The sequence below is a fragment of the Panthera pardus genome, unplaced genomic scaffold, assembly GCF_024362965.1.
Source record: "Panthera pardus isolate Hobbes unplaced genomic scaffold, ASM2436296v1 HiC_scaffold_20, whole genome shotgun sequence".
Taxonomy (NCBI): Eukaryota; Metazoa; Chordata; class Mammalia; order Carnivora; family Felidae; genus Panthera; species Panthera pardus.
The window spans coordinates 4,407,921-4,429,240 of NW_026526766.1; the positions used below are offsets into that span (position 1 = coordinate 4,407,921).

The 21,320-nt window shown below is 47.3% G+C and overlaps 1 long non-coding RNA gene across 1 annotated transcript; it reads left to right on the forward strand.

The window, feature by feature from the left end:
- The first annotated feature begins 5,285 nt into the window (after positions 1–5,285).
- Positions 5,286–11,065, forward strand: LOC128778674 (uncharacterized). The gene is made up of 3 exons (XR_008424411.1): positions 5,286–5,439; positions 9,359–9,478; positions 9,745–11,065. It is a non-coding gene; the product is annotated as an uncharacterized LOC128778674 (long non-coding RNA).
- The last annotated feature ends 10,255 nt before the right edge of the window (positions 11,066–21,320 follow it).

Consider the following 21,320-nt stretch of genomic DNA (forward strand, 5'->3'; position numbering starts at 1 on the left):
GCAGAAAAAGAAAGCTGCAAATTTGGCATTTACAGAGAAGCAGGTCCCGGTTAAAGCCGGCTCACCCATAACCCTCGCCCTGCCTAATTACAACACGCAGGGAGGAAATTACACCGTGAAATGCACACGGACGGCCGGAGAGACAGAAATCGTCTTCCCTCGGGGTGGTTTATTTCAGCAAGAGACGAAAATGGACGCTATCAGTTAGGTAAATGCACTAAGAAGCCCGGAAATTGGGTGCCTGACCGCATTTCTGGTCTTCTGAGAAACTTCCAGACTCTGAGCGCCTGAGCAGAAGTGCCTAAGATTATTGTTCAGCTCCTGCATGTGATGATCGTCTCAGGCAGGCCACGCACCTGTGTGGAGGGCTGCCACGTAGGTATGCCGTCCGGATGCCGCCAAAGCAGAGTCTCAGGCGGTCGTCACCCAGGCAAATGGGCAGGAGAGCCCCGGGGGGGAGGAGCAGGCCATGGTGTGTCCACATCCCAGCTTCGCTGCTCACGAGCTCTGCAGACAGGACAAGTTATTACCTCCCTTAACTTCTCTCTGCCTCCGTTTCCCCTTCCGGCAACCATTGATAATAATGGCGCCAATCTCAGGGCGTCTGGGTGGCTCAGTGTGTTGAGCATCCGACTCTTGATTTCGGCTCAGGTCATGATCTCACGGTTTGTGAGCTGGAGCCCCACATCAGGCTCTGTGCTGGCAGTGCAGAGCCTGCTTGGGATTCTCTCCCTCTCTCTCTCTCCCTATCCCTCTCTCCCTCCCTCTCCCTCCGTCTCTCTCTTTCTCAAAATAAATAAATAAATTTAAGAAATAATGACGTCCGTCTCAACAAGTTGTTCCAAGGTTAAGATGAGCTAAGAGCTACTAACTGCTCGGGAAAGCGCCTGAGCTGAGACAGTGAGATGTGTTCGGTATTATTATCAACCCAATGAAAAATCAACCCGCACGAGGGAAACAATATCATTAACCCAAAGAGTGGGCGTGGGTGTCGTTGGGTGTGTGTGCTTGAGTGTGTGTCCCTATGAATTGATGTGGACAATGAATTGCGTCACAGTGTCAGTGCGATAGACCCAGTGAGTGCTTACGTCTCCAAGAAGGCACAGCAGAGGTAGCTGGGGACAAAAGTTCAGCGTGTGAGGTTCTGTGGTGAGAGAGAGCAGGTGGGAAGGCTGACCAGGCCGCAGGACTCCGCGCAGCGGCGCCAGCAAGGCTTGCGCGTTATTCAGGCGGGAAGGAGCACGGCTGCTTTGGGGAACGTGGTCTCCAGAAGCGACCCGCTGTTTTCAACGTGTTTTTATGCAAAATGTCACACGTGAAGCATCAGCGTGGGGGAAGTGGATGAAGGCCTGGACCCCCGTTCTAGATGACCCTAGGACCACCATACTAGATGACCTAGGACCCCCGTTCTAGATGACCCTAGGACCCCAGTTCTAGATGACCCTAGGACCCCCGTTCTAGATGACCCTAGCACCCCCATACTCTAGGACCGCCATACTAGACGACCCTAGGACCCTCGTACTAGATGGCCCTAGGACCCCCGTTCTAGATGACCCTAGGACCCCATACTAGATGGCCTTAGGACCTCCTTTCTAGATGACCCTAGGACCCGTGTACTAGATGGCCCTAGAACCCCCATTCTAGATGACCCTAGGACCCCCGTACTAGATGACCTAGGACCCCCGTTCTAGATGACCCTAGGACCCCCGTTCTAGATGACCCTAAGACCCCCGTTCTAGATGACCCTAGCACTCCCATACTAGATGACCCTAGGACCCCCATACTAGATGACCCTAGGACCCCCGTTCTAGATGACCCTAGGACCCCTGTACTAGATGAGCCTAGACCCCCATTCTAGATGACCCTAGGACCACTGTACTAGATGACCTAGGACCCCCGTTCTAGATGACCCTAGGACCCCCGTTCTAGATGGCCCTAAGACCCCCTTTCTAGATGACCCTAGGACCCCCATACTAGATGGTCCTAGGACCACTGTTCTAGATGACTCTAGGACCCCCAATCTAGATGACCCTAGGACCCCCATACTAGATGACCCTAGGACCCCCATTCTAGATGACCTTAGGACCCCCATTCTAGATGACTCCAGGACCCCCGTTCTAGATGACCCTAGGACCCCCTGTTAGATGACCCCAGGACCCCCGTTCTAGATGACCCTAGGACCCCCGTACTAGATGACCCTAGGACCCCCGTTCTAGATGACCCTAGGACCCCCCCGTTCTAGATGGGCCTAGGGTCCCCGTTCTAGATGACCCTAGGACCCCCGTTCTAGATGGGCCTAGGACCCCCTTTCTAGATGAGCCTAGAACCCCCATTCTAGATGACCCTAGGACCCCCGTACTAGATGACCCTAGGGCCCCCGTTCTAGATAACCCTAGGACCCCCATACTAGATGACCCTAGGTAAGTCACCCGAGACTCTGGTGCCTCAGTTTTTCCATCTGGGAAATAGTACAACGGTGATATTGTATGTAACTGCAGTGTTGTTTAGAGGGTAGGAGTGAGCTGACCTATGGAAAGCACTGGCCACTAGGCCCTGCTCAGGACAGAAGCCTCCCTTCAGGTCAGAGAACTTCAAGATAAGTTCCCTGCCGTGGTCTTCTCGTCTACATGCTGGCTTTCTGGCCCCAGAGTAGCAGAGGCCCTCAGGCCTCACTCAGGCCTCCTCGGCTCTCAGATAGCCAGACCTGGCTGTGGTTCTGAAGGAGACAGACCCACAGAGGACGTTTTGCTCAGGGCCACACAGCAGATGCAGCAAGCTGGGAGTGGGGAGCCGGATGAACTCAGATGGGGGAAAACGGAACCCGGTTACTCATACGGGTATGAAGAGCTGAGGTGGTGGGGCATGGGAAGGCGAGAACGTGGAGGACGACGTGGTCTCAGAGGACGGGCCTCCCCAAGCCATTGCCGGCGGGCAGGAAGGGGGCAGAGACACACGGGGCGGGGCCAGGTGATCATGGTCACGTGCAGTGACAAGGTGGTGACAGATGCCACACGATCTGGGACTTTGAGACGTGGGCTTCCTGCTCCTCCCTACCCCCCAGATGCTCCTGCTTTGTGGCAGGGGAGGGGGCAGTGTGACTCCTGAACGGTGGGTGAGTGCTGGTGCCACAGTCCCCAGGGAGGGTCCCCCACCCCCTCCCCCCACCTCCCCACCCCACCCCGGCCCCGGGGACAGATGCCTGCCCTGAGCTTGCTGGACTCACCGGGAGATGTGAAGGTGAACTCTTGGTGTAAAAGTTGGTTTACTTTCCCAAGGCTGAAGATTCCTTGAGAGAGGAGCGGACGTGCAAGGATTCGGTGCCAGGCTCTGCGTGTGCCGTTCGCGCGCTCCGGTTCTGCTCGGGGCTCCTGTAGCAGGTACTTCCAGAACGACCCCCCCTCCGCTCCCCACCGTGCCCACGCGGCTCCAAGGCCTTGCGCCCTCCTGCAGCGAAGGGTGGGGGTGTTGGGACCTGGAGTCAGGCCCGAGCTGCCCACGTTGGAAGCCGGGGGCAGTGGACAGCTCGGCTGGGCACCAAGGGCGCGGAGCCGGGCTGGCCGGGTGGAACCGGGTGGAACCGAAGCCGAGGCCCTCGTGGCCCCGGCCTCCAGGCGGCGTCCTTCCTCGGGCTGTGCCGCACCTCGGCCTTTTGCTTGCGGCCATCTGTGCGGTGGTGCCCAACGCAGGCCTGGCGCTGCCCGCTGCCCGTGCCACACAGGACCCTTCTCCTAAGGCGCAAGAAGGTAACCTCTTCCCGCGTGGAACCCGCCCCTGCCCGAGTCCCGCGTGCGCTCCTCCCCAGCTGCCTGGGCCTCAGCCGCCCCAGGCCGCGGCTGCTTGCCACGTGGAGCGCGCGGCCAGGCCCCGCGCAGGGCACCTCCCCGCCCCGGGCAGCCCCGTGTGGCTGGCTTCATCCCGCTTCCTGGCTGCGCCAGATGGGACCCAGCAGGCCTCGCAGACACCCCGATGCCTCCATCACCCAGAAACGCGGCAGGGCGCAGATGCGGAGGGGCCCGCCCTTCCCCGACGCCGCGGGTGGGGGTGCGGCGGGTAGCAGGACCCCCAAGTGCAGGGGGGCGGTCCACCGCCAGGTCGGCTGGGAGCAGGGAGAGGCCGGACCTGGGTGAGCTGCTCCCTGTCACTGAGCAGGGACGGCCTGTGGGCTTGGGAAGCTGGGGTCAGCTCGCTCACACAACCCCTGCTTGACTTTCCCGACCTCTCTGCCTGCCTCTCCTTTGGCCCACTCTTGGGATTGTACCTCCCGAGAAAGCCTCTCAGCACATGCACTTTGAACTAGGAATCCCACATAGCCGGTGTTTCTTCTTTCTTCTAGAAACCGTAGAAGGTATTCCCCCAAATAGGTTCCTGATGGGATGTGCCTCACCGAAATGAGCAAAGGGGCAAGGAGTGAGTGTTTGAGCCTCGCCCAGAAACTGGTGCCCATGGTTCTTGTCTTTGGCAGACCACCTCCGACCTGGAGAGGGCCTCCTACACATTCCAGCAACATCGTTTAGTTTCTAAATGAGACTAAAGTTTCTTGGGAAAGCATGTGGGAAGCCACTTTTTTGGGGGGGGGGGGGTTGAGATGCATTTGTTAACTTTACTGGAGAGGAGTCAGATACATGGGTATCTGTTGGTGATAAAGGGGAACATTCTGAAGAGTAGATTAGAAAGGAGGACTTTCTTGTTACTGAAAAGTATCTGCTTGGACCACTGACTATTTGAAGAGCATTCTTTTCCCGGACAAATGTAATCATTTACTTAGCAGGGGAACAAGAAAGCCTTTGTATTTAAATAGGAAAGTCACCAAGGACACCCATTATTTTTGACATCAAAACTGAGCGACGAGGCAGGAAATATCCAGATTATCATGATGACAGGGAAGATGTGATCCAATACGTTCGTTTGCTTGAAGGAGGCAGGACAACATGAGAATTCAGCAGCGTGGCTGGACAAGATTTAGAATTTGTAATTTATTTATAAACAGTGGCTTTCCTGCATCCGGGAGGCAGGAGGAACCGAGTGATGCCACATGACCCAAACTCCGTGTTCCTCTGCTTCCCCACGTGTGAACTGGGTGCTGATCCCGCTGCCCTCAGAGGTTCCAGGGAGTCACTATAGTTCGACTCCCTCAGTACCTAATCCCAGGCTCATCCCTCCAGCCTCCCTGTTTTTTTTTTGGATTTGCGAGTGTCCATACTTTCACAGACTTCCTTGGAGGTAGGGTGGCTATTTGACATGAGTCTGGCCAGAGAGATGGACAAACTCATAGATGTCTCCTGGGTTCCTTTCTTCCTGCCTTAAAAATGGGTGTAATCCTGCAACTGTGGCACCCGTCTGGCAAGGAGAGAAGAGGTCAATGTCAGCAACGGCTTACCGCGTCTCTGAGCTTCTCGAGTGTGCAGAAGACAAATCCGGGTTCGCCTAAGCTACAGCTGGGTGAGTATTTTGTGACCTACAGATTTTCATTTGTGTCTGAATAACATGGAAAGCATAACGTAACGTGTCTGGTGCCTAAAGGAGGCTTAATAAATCAGGGCTTGTTTTACATTTTAAAATATTATATTTAAATATATTTGAAATACGATTCGGAAAAGTGTCTGATTCCTAATAAAAAAACTGTTAAATAATTCATGCTATATCTAACAAAAACAAGTACAAGCTGACCTACGTAAAGAAAACTATTAAACGCTGAATAATGACATAAAAGGAGACACATAAGTAAAGAGATTGAGCACATTTCTGGACTAAAAGAGCCAATATTATAGAGATGACAGTTATCCCCAAATTAACCAATAAAGATTATCCCACTTAGTCAACATTCCAGTGGGTATTTTGAGGGAGTTGAAAAGTTGATTCTCGTTTTCCATTGGAAGGATAAATATCCCAAAGTAACTGAATTGGCCTTGAAAAAAAATAATAAATCTGGTGAATTTATTCAATTCATCCAACCAGATGTTAGAGCTACACTAATTAAAACAATGTAGCATCACTGAAAGACAAATCGATCAATGAAATGGCGTTGAAATTCTAGAAATAGATTCGCATATAAATATAAAACCATATATGATAAATGATAAATGTGATCATTTACATCAAAGAGCATATCAGTCAGGGTTGAGCCCAGGAAATAGGTCGCTTTAGGTATTTTGGACAGAAGGTGATTTAAAATAGGGAATTAGATATTTTCTTTTTTTTTTAATTTTTTAAATGTTTATTTATTTTTGAGACAGAGAGAGAGAGAGAGAGAGACAGAGCACGAGGAGGGGAGGGGCAGAGAGAGAGGGAGACACAGAATCTGAAGCAGGCTCCAGGCTCTGAGCTGTCAGCACAGAGCCTGACACGGGGCTCGAACCCACAAACTGTGAAATCATGACCTGACCCTGAGATCATGACCTGAGCCGAAATCGGACACTTAACCAATTGAGCCACCCAGGGGCCCCAAGGGAATCAGATATTTATTTTCACCGCCATTGGGAGTACAGGAGCACATCCTAGGCTGGATCTCCTGAAATGACTCAGCCTAAATAGAACGGATTCAATGAGGGGCCTCTGGATCTAACCTAGACATTGTTGCTGAAGCTATGCCAGAAACAAGAAACCAAGCCAGAAATAAGAAACAACAGCCTCTCACATTCAGGGAATTGGACCATGGGGTCCAAGGCTGTGGTCTGGGCATAGAAGTCCCATTAAGAAGCTGTCCCTACTACCATTGCTTCGTGACCTCCAGGAAGCTGGCGGATGGACACTGGAGCACCATGCCAGGAAGCTTCACGTTTTTGGAGTCCATTTGCCAGTGGCAAGGTTCAAGAGACTTGGGAAGACAGTTCACTCCTTCCTTCCAGAATCTCTCGCGAGTACGTGTAAATGATGCTAGAACATTTGCTTCCAGAACCTCAGTTTCGGGGGAGTCTGGAAGTGTTTCCTCTAGCTTTCAGTGTCCCCAAGTAGAAGCCAGATAACGTGAAGGTTGAGAGAATTGATCCAAAGCGTCTGCTCGTAAGGGAAAAGAGCATCACGTCGGGGTCATTGGTCAGGTCCCCACCGCGCCCCAAACATAAAAGCATTCCCAAGTGATCACTGCGTTCCAAACATAAAAATATTTCCTTGCGATTGAAGATTGAGGTGTTGATGGATGCCTGGGTGGCTCAGTTGGTTAAGCGTCTGTCTGACTCTGGATTTAGGCTCAGGTCATGATCTCACGGTTCACGGGATCGAGCCCCTAGATGGGCTCTGTGCTGACAGCGTGGAGCCTGCTTGGGATTCTCTCTTTCTCCCTCTCTCTCTGCCCCTCCCCTGCTTGTGCTCATATTCTCTCCCTCTCTCTCTCTCAAAATAAATAAATGAATTTTTAAAAAGATTTAAGTGTTGAAATTACACATAAAATGACTAAAAGACCTATGGGAGAACAGATCTATCATCTTGGGGCCACGTGTAACATGAAATCCAGACGCTATAGAAGAGAAGATAAATATATTTAACTGAGTAAAAATCACGCTGCTCTGGTTTGCTAACAAATACCCTACACCAAGTTAAAAGACAAAAAGGGGGAAATAGCTATCATTTTTATTCTGGACAAAGGGTTAATATTTTTAATCTGTTAGAGTTCTTAACAAATCCACAGAAAAAGATCAACAGCCAGTAGTGAAATAGGCAAAGGACAGGAATGACTCGTTTTTTAAAACCTCAAGTGCAGATCCCTTTGAAGCGTATGGAAACATGAGTAGCTTCGTTAATGATAAATACATGAAATTACAATGAGAATTTTTTACTTCTCCAACTGGCAACGCGCCGGAGACTGATAACATCTACAGTTGGCAGGAGCGGTATGGAAATGGAGTGCCAATGGCTGCAAACTCTGAAAGAGAGTCTGGCCGTACGTGTCAGATGTTGACAGTCCCCGCCTTTTAACCTGCAACACGCTTCCTAGAATTTGTCTCACGGAACAACGCTACCCTTCTCGGAATCTGCCCCACGGAGATACTCACGAAAGTGAGCAAAGACGCATTTGGCAGGCTCGTTGACAGAGTGTTACCTGCAGGAGGGAAGCCTGGCCACAGCTCTCAGTGCCCATCCAGGGGCCTTTCCTCAAATAAATGCTGATGCATCCACTCAATGGATTACTAGGCAGCAGTTAAAAAGAAGCAGGTCTAGGGGCCCCTGGGGAACACAGTCGCTTAAGCGGCTGGCTCTTAGTTTCGGCTCAGGTCGTGATCTCACAGGGTCATGGGTTCGAGCCCCACGTCGGGCTCCTCTGTGCTGACGGTGCAGAGGCTGCTTGGGATTCTCTGTCTCCCTCCCCCTCCCGCCCCTCCCCCACTCACGCTGTCTCTGTCTCTCCCAAAATAAATAAATAGACTTAACAATAATAATAATAATAAAAAGAAGCAGCTCTATTTCTATGGACATTGAAAGATGGCAACAATATAGCAAGTCGGAAATAGATCTAAGTAGGGAACACGATCCCCTTGTTTCTAAAGACAAAAATATGCAGCAGGTCTGGAGACGTGCAACCCCAGTTGCTTGGGTGGGGGGGGCGGTCACCTCTGGGCTTCAGGGGTAGAGCTTCCTGTGGGCAGAACTTTCATATTTTACCACCTGTACGTCTTTGAGGTTTAACACCACGAAAAGACTTGAAGATCCATAAAGAACGAAACCCCCAATTCAGCCATGGAACCTAGAAGCATGCGTCTAGGTGACTGACACCCCCGTTAAAGTCAAAAGGTGCCTCGAGCTCACTTGATAGATGTGGAAATTAGGACTCGCACTTCTCTTGCTCCCAAGGCCACTTGGAAGGAATTGCATTATTCCTGAGGCCACGATTTCCGAATTCTAAAGCCAGAAGCAAAGACTGCCCTGGCATTTTAAGGTTGCATGGCACCTTCTACTCCTGACTTATGGGGATTAACTTCCCTGCCAAGGTGGCTGGGTATGTGGGACCAGCATCTCCCAGGCAACCTTGGGGTGGGCTGTGTGCAGAATATCTCTTCGGATTAGCACCTGCAGTTACTGCCTCCAGCTCTTACTATCTGCTTCTTGCCTGCCCAATCTGCATATTATTATTTGTTTGTTTTTGGTTTTTTTTTTTTTTTTTTGCTTAAACTTGGTCACCTTATCTTATCTTGGCTTGCTGCTTGCCTGTGCGAGCTGTGGTAATTGGCCTATTGCGGTAATTTCCGGAATACAATCGTAGATGTTACCTTGCTTCAAAATTTCCTACGAAATTTTGTACTTGAACCTACATTTTCAACCCAGCCTCTTTTGTAAATCTATCCTTTGGTTCTTTGTAACAGATGATTCAGTACCCAAGAGGCTTCAGTTAAAAAAAAAAAAAAATCATTTCTTTCAAACTTGTCAGAATGGCCGAATCCTGGCTGTGAACAGAGGCAAGAGTCTGTGATCGACAGTGTGCGTCCACAGCCTGCTGTGCGACCTTGGGCAAATCACTTGACGTCTCTGGGCCTCAGTTGCTCGATAGGTAAGTTCTATGTGAGCGCTTATTACCTTGAATAAGACAATATTGTGGTAATTTTTGCCCAATTATCCGATCAGTAAAGCATTTGACAAGCCTGACCTGATTAACAGGTTACAGAGAGCCTTCTAGCTGTCGGGGGATGAGTGGGTGGTAGAGGGGCCCAGGGAGAAGATGGCAGCCTCTGCAACCCGTCCCATGCCATCCTCACTGGGCCCCAGCCAGCTTCCCCTCCGCGTGACCCTGTCCCAACCTGCCCGTTCCGCACACAGGACCATGCTGCTTCACGAAGCTTCTCTGCCTTGGCGGCTTCTCAGCACACTCAGGGGAGAAGCCACATGCTAACCGTGGTCCATGGGGGTCCACGAAGCCCACCCACTTCTGTCTCTTCATCTCACACCTCTCTTCTTGTTCCCAAGGTGCCACAAACAGCTAATCTTCCTTCAGTTTTGTTTTGTTTTGTTTTGTTTTTTACTATGTTACTCTGTCTCCCACCCCAGGGCCTTTGCCCATGCTGTTTCCGCTACCCAATGTTCGGTCCGGCCTTCTTTCTCCTTCATGAGATCCAGCTTCAGTATCATCCCCAATAAGAGACGGGGGTGTGCGGCCCACATCCTTTCCCATTGTACTTCTTGGGGTGATGGCACCCCACATTCCCTCTGTGGAAACATCCCTCCCACACTCCACGGAGCTCACGCGGGGAAGCCACGCCAGGTCCAACAAAGAGAAAGCTGTGAAAGTCTTTCTTTTAGTTTTCCCTGGGGAAGAGCCCTTCAGGCCTCCTAGCAATGGGGTGGGAACAGTGGCATCGTGGCCGCACAGGCGGAGCGCTGAGGAATGAACGTGACCTTGTGCCCAGGCTTCCAGTAGCTCCTCACACACCCACACGTCCCTGTAACTGATCCCGAGCCTCCCGGCACCTGCGCATGGAAACTGAGCCCCTTTGGACGGATCTGGCATCTGCAGGCCCCTGTGGGGCGGCCGCCTCCGCTCTGCAAGGCCAGCCCCTCTCAACGTTCAGTTTGCCCTCAGCCTCCAGTGGGTGGTTCCTCTCCCGCCCCCTTTGTCCTTCTTGCCATCTCCCTGGAGGTGGAGAGAGGAGAAGAGACGACTTAAGGAGAATGACTGCCCGTCACCACATCCAGCCACAGGTTGGTCCCCCAGAAGCGCTCGGTCTTCTCCTCTCGGGAGGTGACCACAACCTTTCCCCGCTGCCTCAGACCTCCTCCCTCATCCCCTCTCTGCTCAGACCCAGGAAGTGACCTCATGTGCTCCAGTCTCCAGAGGAAAGACCAATAACCACCCTCCATTTCCGGCCACCTTCTGCAAGCCAGGAACACCAACTCTGCTTAATCTACGCGGGAAGGATTTTACTGAAAGGGTGTTGAGTAGCTCACAGGTTCTACAGCAAGACTGCAGGGCAACAGTTCGTCTTAGACGAGCCAAAACCAATGCCTGGTCAATGGACAGAACCGGTGCCGACTCTGGGCACAGACACTGCTGTTTCCATCACTCACCCTTCCGGTCCTGGATCTCGGACACTTCTGCTGAAATCACGGACGATGCATCATTACCACGCCCACCAGAATGCGGTCTCTAAGTACCTGCTTCTTTTTATGACTGGTGTACAACCCAGAACAGAGGATGGGGTTGGGGGGGGGGGTAGGAAAACTACTGCATTAAATTTTTAAAAAATCTTTATTGTGTATTTTTGAAAGAAAGAGACAGAGCATACGTAGGGGAGGGTTAGAGAGAGAGGGAGACACCAGATCTGGAGCAGGCTCCAGGCTCTGAGCTGTCAGTGCCTATCCTGACACAGGGCTCGAAGTCACGGACCATGAGATCATGGCCTGAGCCGAAGTCAGATGTTTAGCCGATTGAGCCACCCGGGCGCCCCAAGTATCCAACGGTTTTGGCTTCGGGAATGGGAGTCCTCGTTCTCCGTCACAAGACGGTGGATGCCTTAAGCCTGGGAATGAGGTTCTGATGCCAAGCGGCCGAAAACGAATCGGCAGGGTCCACCCTCCACCCCACTGTCCGCTCAACACACGCTTACGCTTCTTCAAAAATGTTCCTGTCTGACATAGTGCAAATCTCCCTCATAAAACAAAGCCCGTTCGAGAGCTGTCCAGAATCTTCTCTTTTCCGAGAACCAGGATCTCTGTATCATGACCATTTGTCCCTTGTTGCTAAAACGATCACCTCTCCATATTTTGTAATCTAAGGACCCGATAGCAGTCATATCTCAATAAAATGGAAAGACAGAAGTTCTTCTTAATGATGTAGAAGAAAAAAGGGAGAGATTATTTCAGATGATTTTCCTTCTACTTGAAGCGGTGAGGACTGAAATACAGGGAGCTTTTGTGGCTGTTGTTTTCTCACCGTCCTGTAGCTCTACCAAGCAAATCTAGCAAGTAGCCCCTTAAATTCTTGTTCCCTCTGTCTCCTAACATCCCTCAGTTAACCCTTTCTGCTGTGGGCTGAGTATGGATGAGGAGCCACAAAGAGGTGGTTTTGACTGGCAGAGTCTGGTTCATGTGCCTGAGCCTTCAGCGGCCCTGCCTTTATAGACTGGCAGTCTAAGTTGTCATCGGGGAAGAGAAGTCAGGAGCATCAGGGCATCCCCAGGGAATCCCTCGGGTGCGTGCACTCTCTCCGCCTTACCCCCGTGCCAGTGTGCCACTGTCCCTCCTTCCCCTTGATAATCAGCTCGGCCCCTGCCTCTGACGGCCTAGCCCTTCCTGTATTCCCTGCTCCCTGAAGGTCACAAGAAGCTTCCGATGGCCAGATGGACTTCTCGACGTCCAGTTTAAAGGCATAGTTGCCCTGCCAGCTGGTGGGAGCACCTTCCTCGTGGGGATTAAGTCCTCTAAAGGATCAGAACCCAGAGCTGTGGGGTTGAGGATTGAATGAAAGACGACGACACAGCTGACCGATAGGCTAATACAAGCCTCAGGCCCTTGAAAATGCCGCTGCAGGAACCCCTGACGTCTCGGGGACCTCCTTGCCTGCGGCAGCTGCTCACTCAGCAGGAAGATGTGCCTCGTCGAATTCTCTCTCAATTTGCATCTAAAACCCCGGTTGTGACAAACCAGGAGATGCGGATGGAGTTCAGCCTCCGCGTTACACGCGGGGCCCCTCAAGAGGGGTGGGAATGACACCTGAATGCCAGTTCCCCTCCGCCCCTTCAAGACAGGGCCCAATCTCTCTGTGCTCAGGGGGCCGGACGACCGCCCTGCTTGGCACCAGAGTGGTTTTAGTCACTGGCAGACTGGAACCTCGGCAGTGTCGGTCGGTAGGTCTGCCCCGGTGGGGGGAGGGCTAGGCCTTTGCTGTGTCTTCGTGCCTGTCATCCCAGTCTCCGCCAGTGGTCGGTCAGACCCCTCTGCGAGTTTTCAGTGAGTATTTATTCCACAGCTGACGGTCTGGGCCACCTTTCACTCACGGGTGCCAGGGGCCATCAGGACTCCTCTCCTTGATTCCAGCCAGGGTTTTACTTCCTCCAATGACGTGGTGTCCAGAGAATTCCACCCCACGTTTCTTTCAACTTCCTGAAGCTCTGGGACCAGCGTTTACATCATTCAGGGGACTTGGTTGCCAGCAACAGAGACCAATTCTGGGTAATGTACACAGCATGGTTATTTATTTTAATATTACCAGCCGATTCACAGAATCCGCGGGAGGGTTGGCAAACCGGATCGGAGGCCACAGAGTCAGAGGCCGTCGCCCGAATCAGACTGCAAGAATGGTCTCCTGAAGGCGCCGCTGTCTACACTGTTGGACACGGCTGGCTCTTTCTGCGCCCTGCAGACTGGACACAGCCACCTTCGCAGGTGCTGTCCTCCAGGGGACGAACCTTCACGGCTTCCTAGCACCGTCTTCTGATTAAAAGTTGAGGACGAGGAGCCATAAAGAGGTGGTTTTGACTGGCAGAGTCTAGTTCACGTGCCTGAGCCCCAGCTACAGGAGGCTAGAAAATAAATACATGAGTTTTCAACGTCTGTGACAGGAGGCCGACTCTGTTGTCCAAGAGAGGAAGAGGTTTCGCTGCCGTGTGACCATGAAGAATGACAAATACTCACCCTGTCCCCCATATGTACTCAGTTACTAATTCTACCTATAGAAGGTCCAGAATCAATTTCCTACTTAATTCTACCTCCTAAACCTCTCTCTTTGTAACAGCGTTTCTGACGCACAATTCACCTGCCATAAAATCTACGCATTTAAAGTGCACGATTCAGGGCTCCCGGGTGGCTTAGGCGGCTAAGCAACCAGCTCTCGGTTTCAGCTCAGGTCGTGATCTCTCGGTTTGTGAGTTCCAGCCTCGCGTGGGGCTCTGCGCTGACAGTGCAGCGCCTACTTGGGATTTTCTCTCCTTCTCTCTCTGCCCCGCCCCAGCTCGTGCTGTCCCTGTCTCTCTCTCAAAAAAAATAAATAAATAAATAACGTGTACACTTCAGTGTTTTTTGGTATATTACATGATGAACGTTTGTAAATTGGGGTAAAACACATAACATAAAACTTGCCATTTTCACCATGTTAAGTATACCATTCAGTAGCATTAATTACACTCATAATGCCGTCCAACCATCATCCCCATTTCCGAACAGAATCGCTGTCATCGTAAGTGATAACGCTCTTTTTCCCCTTCCCTTAGCTCCTGATCACCTCTCCTCTACTTTCTGTGTCTATGAATTTCCCTATCCCAGAGATTTCCTGTAAGGAGAATCATACAATATTTGTCTTTTTGCGTCTGGCTGGTTTTTGTGTCTCATTTAGTGTAGGCCACCCCTGGTAGAGTGTGCCTCAGAACTTCATTCATTTATGGCTGAATAATACTCCACTGCGTGGAGAGATCCCATTTTGTTCATCCGTTCAGCTGTGGATGGACACTTGAGGTGCCCCACCTTTTGGTTATTGTGAACACTGCATACACATATTTGTTGGGGTCCCAGCTCTCAGTTCCTTGGGGTGTACGCCTAAGAGTGCAAATGCGCGTTCATATGGTGATTCAATATTTAGCTATTAAAGATAGCTAAAATATGAGAAACGCAGCAAATTGTTTTCCATTAAGGCTGCACCATTTCACGTTTCCACCAGCAATGTGCAAAGGTTCCAATATCTCCACATCCTTGCCGACATCCTTGTCATTTTCCATTTTTTTTTGTGATAGCCTTCCTATTAGGTGTGAAGTGATACCTCATCGTGGTTTTGATTAGCATTTCCCTAATGATTAGTGATATTGAGCACCTCTTCACGTATGTATCTATGTGTATATCTTCTTTGAAGAAATATTTTATTCAAGTCCTCTGGCCATTTTTTAAATTGAGTCGTTTGTCTTTTTGTTGTTGAGTTGTAAGAATTCTTTATGTTTTGTGGATACTGGGCCATTGTCAGATATACGGTTTTCAAATTATTTTCTCCATTATGTGGGTTGCTTTCTCATTATCTTAATGTCCTTTGATGCACAGAAATTTTAAAATGTGATGAAGGGCAAGTTGTCTGTTTTTTCATGGTTGTTACTTTTGCTTTTGGTGTTATATCTAGGAATTCATTGCCAAATCCAAGATCTTAAAGATTTACCCCTCTGCTTTTTCTAAGAGTTTTATGATCTTAGCTCTTACATTTAGAACACTGATCCATTTTTAGTTAAGTTTTGTTTAATTTTGTATATGGTGTGAAGTAGACGGTCTAACTTCATTCTTTTGTACCATCTGTTGAAAAACTATTCTTTCCCCATTAAATGCACTTGGCTCCCTTGCAAAACCCAATTGGCCAGCGATGTATGAGCTCATTTCTGAATTGTCAATTCTGTCCTCCTTGTCTTATGTCTATTCTCATGAGTATCACATTGTTTTGATTACTATAGCTTTTGTATTAAATTTTAAAACCAGGCAATGTGAATTCTCTAACTTCGGTCTTCTGTTTTCAAGACTGCTTTGGCTATTTGAGGTCCCTTGTAATTGCATATAAATTTGAAGATTGGATTTTTTAGTTCTGCGAAAAAAAGAGCCATTGGAATTTTGATAACAAGCATTGAATCTGTAGATATGTTTAGTTAGTATCTTTATACTATTAAGTCTTTGTATCCATGAGCATGAGATGCCTTTCCATTTACATACGTCTTAATTTCTTTCAGCAATGTTTTGTAATTTTCAGTGTTCAAATGTTTCATATCCTAGGTTATATTTATTTTCAGGTATTTATTTTTGGAGATGCTATTGTTCCTTAATTGCTTTTCAATGTCCTTTTCTGATTATTTATTGTGGGTGTGTAAAAATACAACTGATTTTTGTATGTTGATCTTACTCCCTGGAGCTTTGTTGAATTCGTTTATTACTTCCAGTAGCCTTTTTTTTTTTTTTTTTTGGTGGATTCTCTGAGCTTTTCTCTATGTAGAATAATATCTGCAAACAGAGGTAATTCACCTCCTCTTTTCCAATTTGGACGCGTTTTGTTTCTTTGTTTTATTTAATGGCTCTGGATAGGACAGTGCTGAGTAACAGTGGTGAAAGTGGGCACCCTTGCTTCATTTCTGATCTTAGGGGGTGGTTTTAAGTCTTTCTTTTATGATATTAGCTGTGGGTTTTTCATAAATGCCCTTTATCATGTTGAGGAAATTCCTTCTATTCCTAGCTTTCTGAGAGTTATTTTTTAATCATGAATGTATGTTGGATATTGTCAAATGACTATTCTGCATCAAATGAGATGGTCATATGGATTTTTTCTTTCATTGCATTAATGTGATATATTACATTCATTGATTTTCTTATGTTATATCACCCTTGCATTCCTGGTATAATCCCACTGGTCACGGGATATAATCCTTTCAATGTACTGCCGGACTCAGTTTGCTAATGTTTTGTTGAGGCTTTTGCATTTGTATTCATAAAGGATATTGGTCTGAAATTTTCTTTCCTGGTGACGTCTTTATCTAGCCTTGGAATCAGGATAATGCTAGTCTCATAGAATGAGTTAAGAAGTGTTCCTTCATCTTTATTTGAAAAGTTTGAGAATTGGATTAATGCTTCTTTAAATATTAGTGGAATTCACCAGTGACGCCATCTTGTCCGGGACTTTTCTTTGTTGGAAGGTGTTTGATTACTGTTTCAATCTCCACTTATTGTAGGCCTGTTGAGATTTTCTACTTCCTTTTAAGTCAGTTTAGGTAATTTGTGTTTCTGGGTATTGGTCCATTTTATCTGTATTATCTGATTTGTTGTTATACAATTGCTCATAGAATTCTTTTATGATCCTTCTTATTTTTCTATGGTCAGTAGTAATGTCCCCATTTTCATTTCCAATTTTAGTTATTTGCATATTCTCTCTTTTTTCCTTTGTCAGTCTAGCTAAAGTTTGTCAATTCTGTTGGTCTTTTCAAAGAACCAACTTTTGGCTTTTGGGTTCATTGATTTTTTCTATATATTTTTTGTATTTTCTATTTTATTTATCTTTGCTATTAATGTTATTTCCTTCCTCTTATTATTTTTAAGTTTAATTCACTGTTTCCACCCCATCCCCATGTCCCAAGGATGCAAATTAAGTTATTGTTCTGAGATCTTTCTTTTTTTTTTTTTCAAGATTCATTTTTAAGTAATCTCCACACTGAACATGGGGTTCAAACTCATAACCCCAAGATTAATAGCTCTATGCTCTCCCAACGGAGTGAGCCAGACGCCCCAGATCTTTCTTATTTTTTTAATTTTTTAACAGCTATAAATTTCTCTCTGAGCCCTGTGTTTGATGCATAGCCCATAAGTTTGGGCATATTGTGTTTTCATTTCACTTGCCTCTAGTTATCTAATTTCCTTTGTGATTCCTTTGACCCATTGGTGGTATCAGAATGTTTTGTTTAATTTCCACATATTTGTGAATTCTCCAGTTTTCCTTCTCATTGATTTCTAGCTTCATTTCACCGTTGTTGAAGATGCTTTATATGATTTCAAGATTTTAAAGTGTATTGATACTTGTTAGTGTCAGATAGTCTATCCTAGAGAATATTCCATGTGTCCTTGAGAAGAACACGTATCCTTTTGTTGTTAGGTTGAGTGTTCTCCGTACCAGCTAGGTTACAGAGGTTGGGTCTAGCTTGCTTATAGTGTTGTTCAATCTTCTGTATCCTTATTCGTCTTTTGTCTAATATTCTATCCGTTACCGAAAGTAGAGTATGGAAGTCTCCAAATACTATTGTGGCACTGTTTATCGCCTCAACTCTGTCAATACCAAAGAGCTCTTGAATCCGTCCTCGCCACCAAACTTGTTCCTGTTCCGCCCTAAAGGCATCCGACTGGCCTCATCCTTACTCTGATTTAATGTGTTCTCCACACAGCAGCCAAGGTGGTCTTTTTGAAATCAAACACTCATCCCAACACTTCCCACCCTGACACCATTTTCCCTAGCTCTCCATTGGGCTCAGAAGAAATTCAAAATCTTTAGCGTCGTTTCAAAGCCCACCGTGACTTGGCCTTGCTTCCTATCTCTAGTTTCGTCTTCTTCCTTCCTTCCTTCCTTCCTTCCTTACGCTGCCTTCTTACTTCCAGTTCCAGACGTGATGAGTGTTTCGTGTTTCCACTTGCACCACTCCCGCTCTAGCCTTCTGACTTTGCTGTAATTTTTTGGTGCTGCCGAGGACTGCCCCTCATTCTGCACCTCCACCTCTCGTAGAGAATTCCTGTTGATCACTTGAGTGTCAGTTAAGCTAGTAAATCCTCCAGGAAGCGTGTGCTGACTTCCTTATGCAAAATCAGGCGCCCCTTCCCCCTTTTTTTTCAGAATTCCACCCATGTGCTTTGACATGTATCACAGTACTTAGTACCGCATATCGGGATTACTTCTCGGTGTGTTGGTCTACACCACTAGAGCCTCTAGCATTGTGCCTGGCACAGAATAGCTGTGTTGGGCGAGTCAAGCCACATATGATCGTGAATATCTGCGTGTTCTTATTGGCTATGGCAAGAATACAAGACCTCGGCCACTGTTTATCTGGGCCACTTACAGTGAGTAATCCTGAGAGATGAGGTAGCATCTCCTCCCAGATAAAGAGCAGGTCTCTTTCCACTTACTGGAATAACGATGACTCTCCTAAGCTCTGTGTGTTCCTGTTTTGTAACACAACTCACGGCACATACAGGCATCCATTCTGGACCCTTTGTGTTGGCCTTGTGGAATTGGGGGTGGGGGTATAGGAAACCCATGTACACCTGCCGCTTTTGCCATCGATAATGAAGTCTGTTATCTCTGATCCAGGAATCTCATGTCTTCTGTTAGCATGCACACAAAATGCCAACAGGCTAACTTATTAGCTAAAATAGAATCCTAGACTCTTCGCTGACCTTGACAACACGAAGAGATAGTTATTAGCTTTCAGACCAAGACCTGGAATTGAGACCTGTATTAGTTTGCTAGGGCTGTCTTAACAAAGCATTACACACTGGGGGCTTATACAACAGAAACTTATTTTCCCACAGTTCTGGAGGCTAGATAAATGAGATGAAGGCGTTGGAAGGTTTGAAATCTTCTGAGGCTTTGAGGGAAAATATGTTCCAGGCCTCCCTCCTTGGCTTGCAGACGGCCATCTTCTTCCTGTGTCTTCACATCACCCTCCCTCTGTACACATCTATGTCCAGATTTCTTCTTCTTATAAGGACCTCAGTCATACTGGAATAGGGCCCACCTTAATGACCTCATTATAACTTCAGTACCTCTGTTAAGACCCTATCTCCAAATACGGTCACATTCCGACACTGACATATGAATTTGGGGAGAAACACAATTCTGCCCATAAAAGCATCATAAACAAAAGCAGAATACAGACATTCATCAGGTTTTACAGCATAACCTCCCCCCTCCTTTTTTGTTGTATGTAATGAATCATCAACAAAAAATAATTATAAAATGAAACTTCAAGATGTCAAAGCTATTTTGGAAAGATACAAACTTGATTTTTCCCTAGGTATTTCAAAACTTGTTCTTAAATTCTTGAAACTTGGCACTTTCTTCAAGTGGGTACACTAATAAGTCATTTTGACCATCTGAAACTGTATTTTGCAGCTAAGATATTTCTGACGTTACACTAAAGCAATTATTTATTACACATATTAATTTAAAATTGTCCATGAAATTAAAGCATAGGAATAAAGAACACTTTGCGTTGGTAGATATTTATCTAGCCAAGAGAAACAATAGAATTAAAACATTACAAGTAATCACAACGTGATGACAGTCTACATTGACCTGGGATTTTTGCTTTTAGCTTGTAATATCTCATGTCTCGTTTTATTATTTATTATTAATTATGATTTGTTATTGTGTGGAATTCAACATCAGCCTTTGATGTTAAATAGAGATTTCAAGTGAATGAGCTTTGAGGAATACAAGTGAAGAATACAACAGCTAAAATAACTCAGAATTTTTGTTCCCCAAGTACAAACAAAACAGTTGGAATAGAGAAAATATTTCTTTTCCATGGAAGTCATCTTTTAGGAAGGCTTTTAATCCCAAAAATATTTGGTTTGTTTGTTTGTTTACCAAAAAATGGGGTTTTTGTCTCTGAAGACATCCTATAGAAGAAACATAGTCTTCTTCTTTTTAATTTTTTTAACATTTATTTATTTTTGAGAGAGAGACAGTGTGAGCGGGGAAGGGACAGGGAGAGAGAGGGAGACACAGAATCCAAAGCAGGCTCCAGGCTCTGAGCCATCAGCACAGAGCCCGACGCGGGGTTTGAACTCACAAACTGTGAGGTCGTGACCTGAGCCGAAGTCGGATGCTTAACCGACTGAGCCACCCAGGTGCCCCTAAAATGCTTTTCTGAGATAACACGGACTACTTTACACATAATGAACTTCACTTGTTTAAATGGTATCGTCTGAAACATTTTGACGGTGGACGCATCTGTGAAACCATCCCTGCCTTCAAATTAAGAAACGTGTATACCAGCCCCAGAAGTTCTCTGTGACCCTACCTGCCCTCGCCCCATATCCAGTGAGAAATACCAGGCTACTCTCTGTTGCTGCACATTCATTCATATTTTCTAAAATTTATGTAAAGAAAACCACACAACTTTCTTTCTGGCTTCTTTCATCAGTATCATTATTTTGAGATCGAGCCATGTTGTTGTGCGTATCAATAGCTCATTCCTTGTACTGCTGGGTAGTGTTACTCTGCCTTGTGTGTTAAAACCATTCACCTGCTGACGGACGTGTGGGCTGTTGCCTGGTTTGGGTTATTACTGATGTTCTTTTGTAGGCTTCTGTGTGGACAGGAAGATGTTAGTAAGGGTGATGGGGAAGGTAGAGAGATTGGGATCGTATATGTTCCTTTGTTCACTAAACATTTTAGAAAGAGGATGTCTGAGCCAGGGGCACCCCTGAGTGGAGTTTGAGGCATGCACTTAGATGAAGATAGTTTGAGAAGTAATCCTGGAACAGGAGTGAGGGCCCGGGGTGAGGTATACAGGAAAGAAGGTAAAGTCAATTTAAGGTGCTTTGCTGGGGTGGCCACTTTAAGCAAGGAACCTTGATTCTTTTCTTTTTTTTTAATGTTTGTTTATTTTTGGTTTTTTTGTGTGTGTGTTTTTTTTATTTTTTCAATGTTTTATTTATTTTTGAGGCAGAAAGTGACAGAGCATGAGCAGGGAAGGGGCAGAGAGAGAGAGGAAGACACAGAATCTGAAGCAGGTCCCAGGGTCTGAGCTGTCAGCACAGAGCCCGACGCGGGGCTCGAACTCACAAACCGTGAGATCATGACCTGCGCCAGAGTTGGACGCTTAACCGGCTGAGCCCCCCAAGCGCCTCTGTTTGTCTATTTTTGAAAGAGAGAGAGAGAGAGAGAGAGAGCTGGGGAGGGG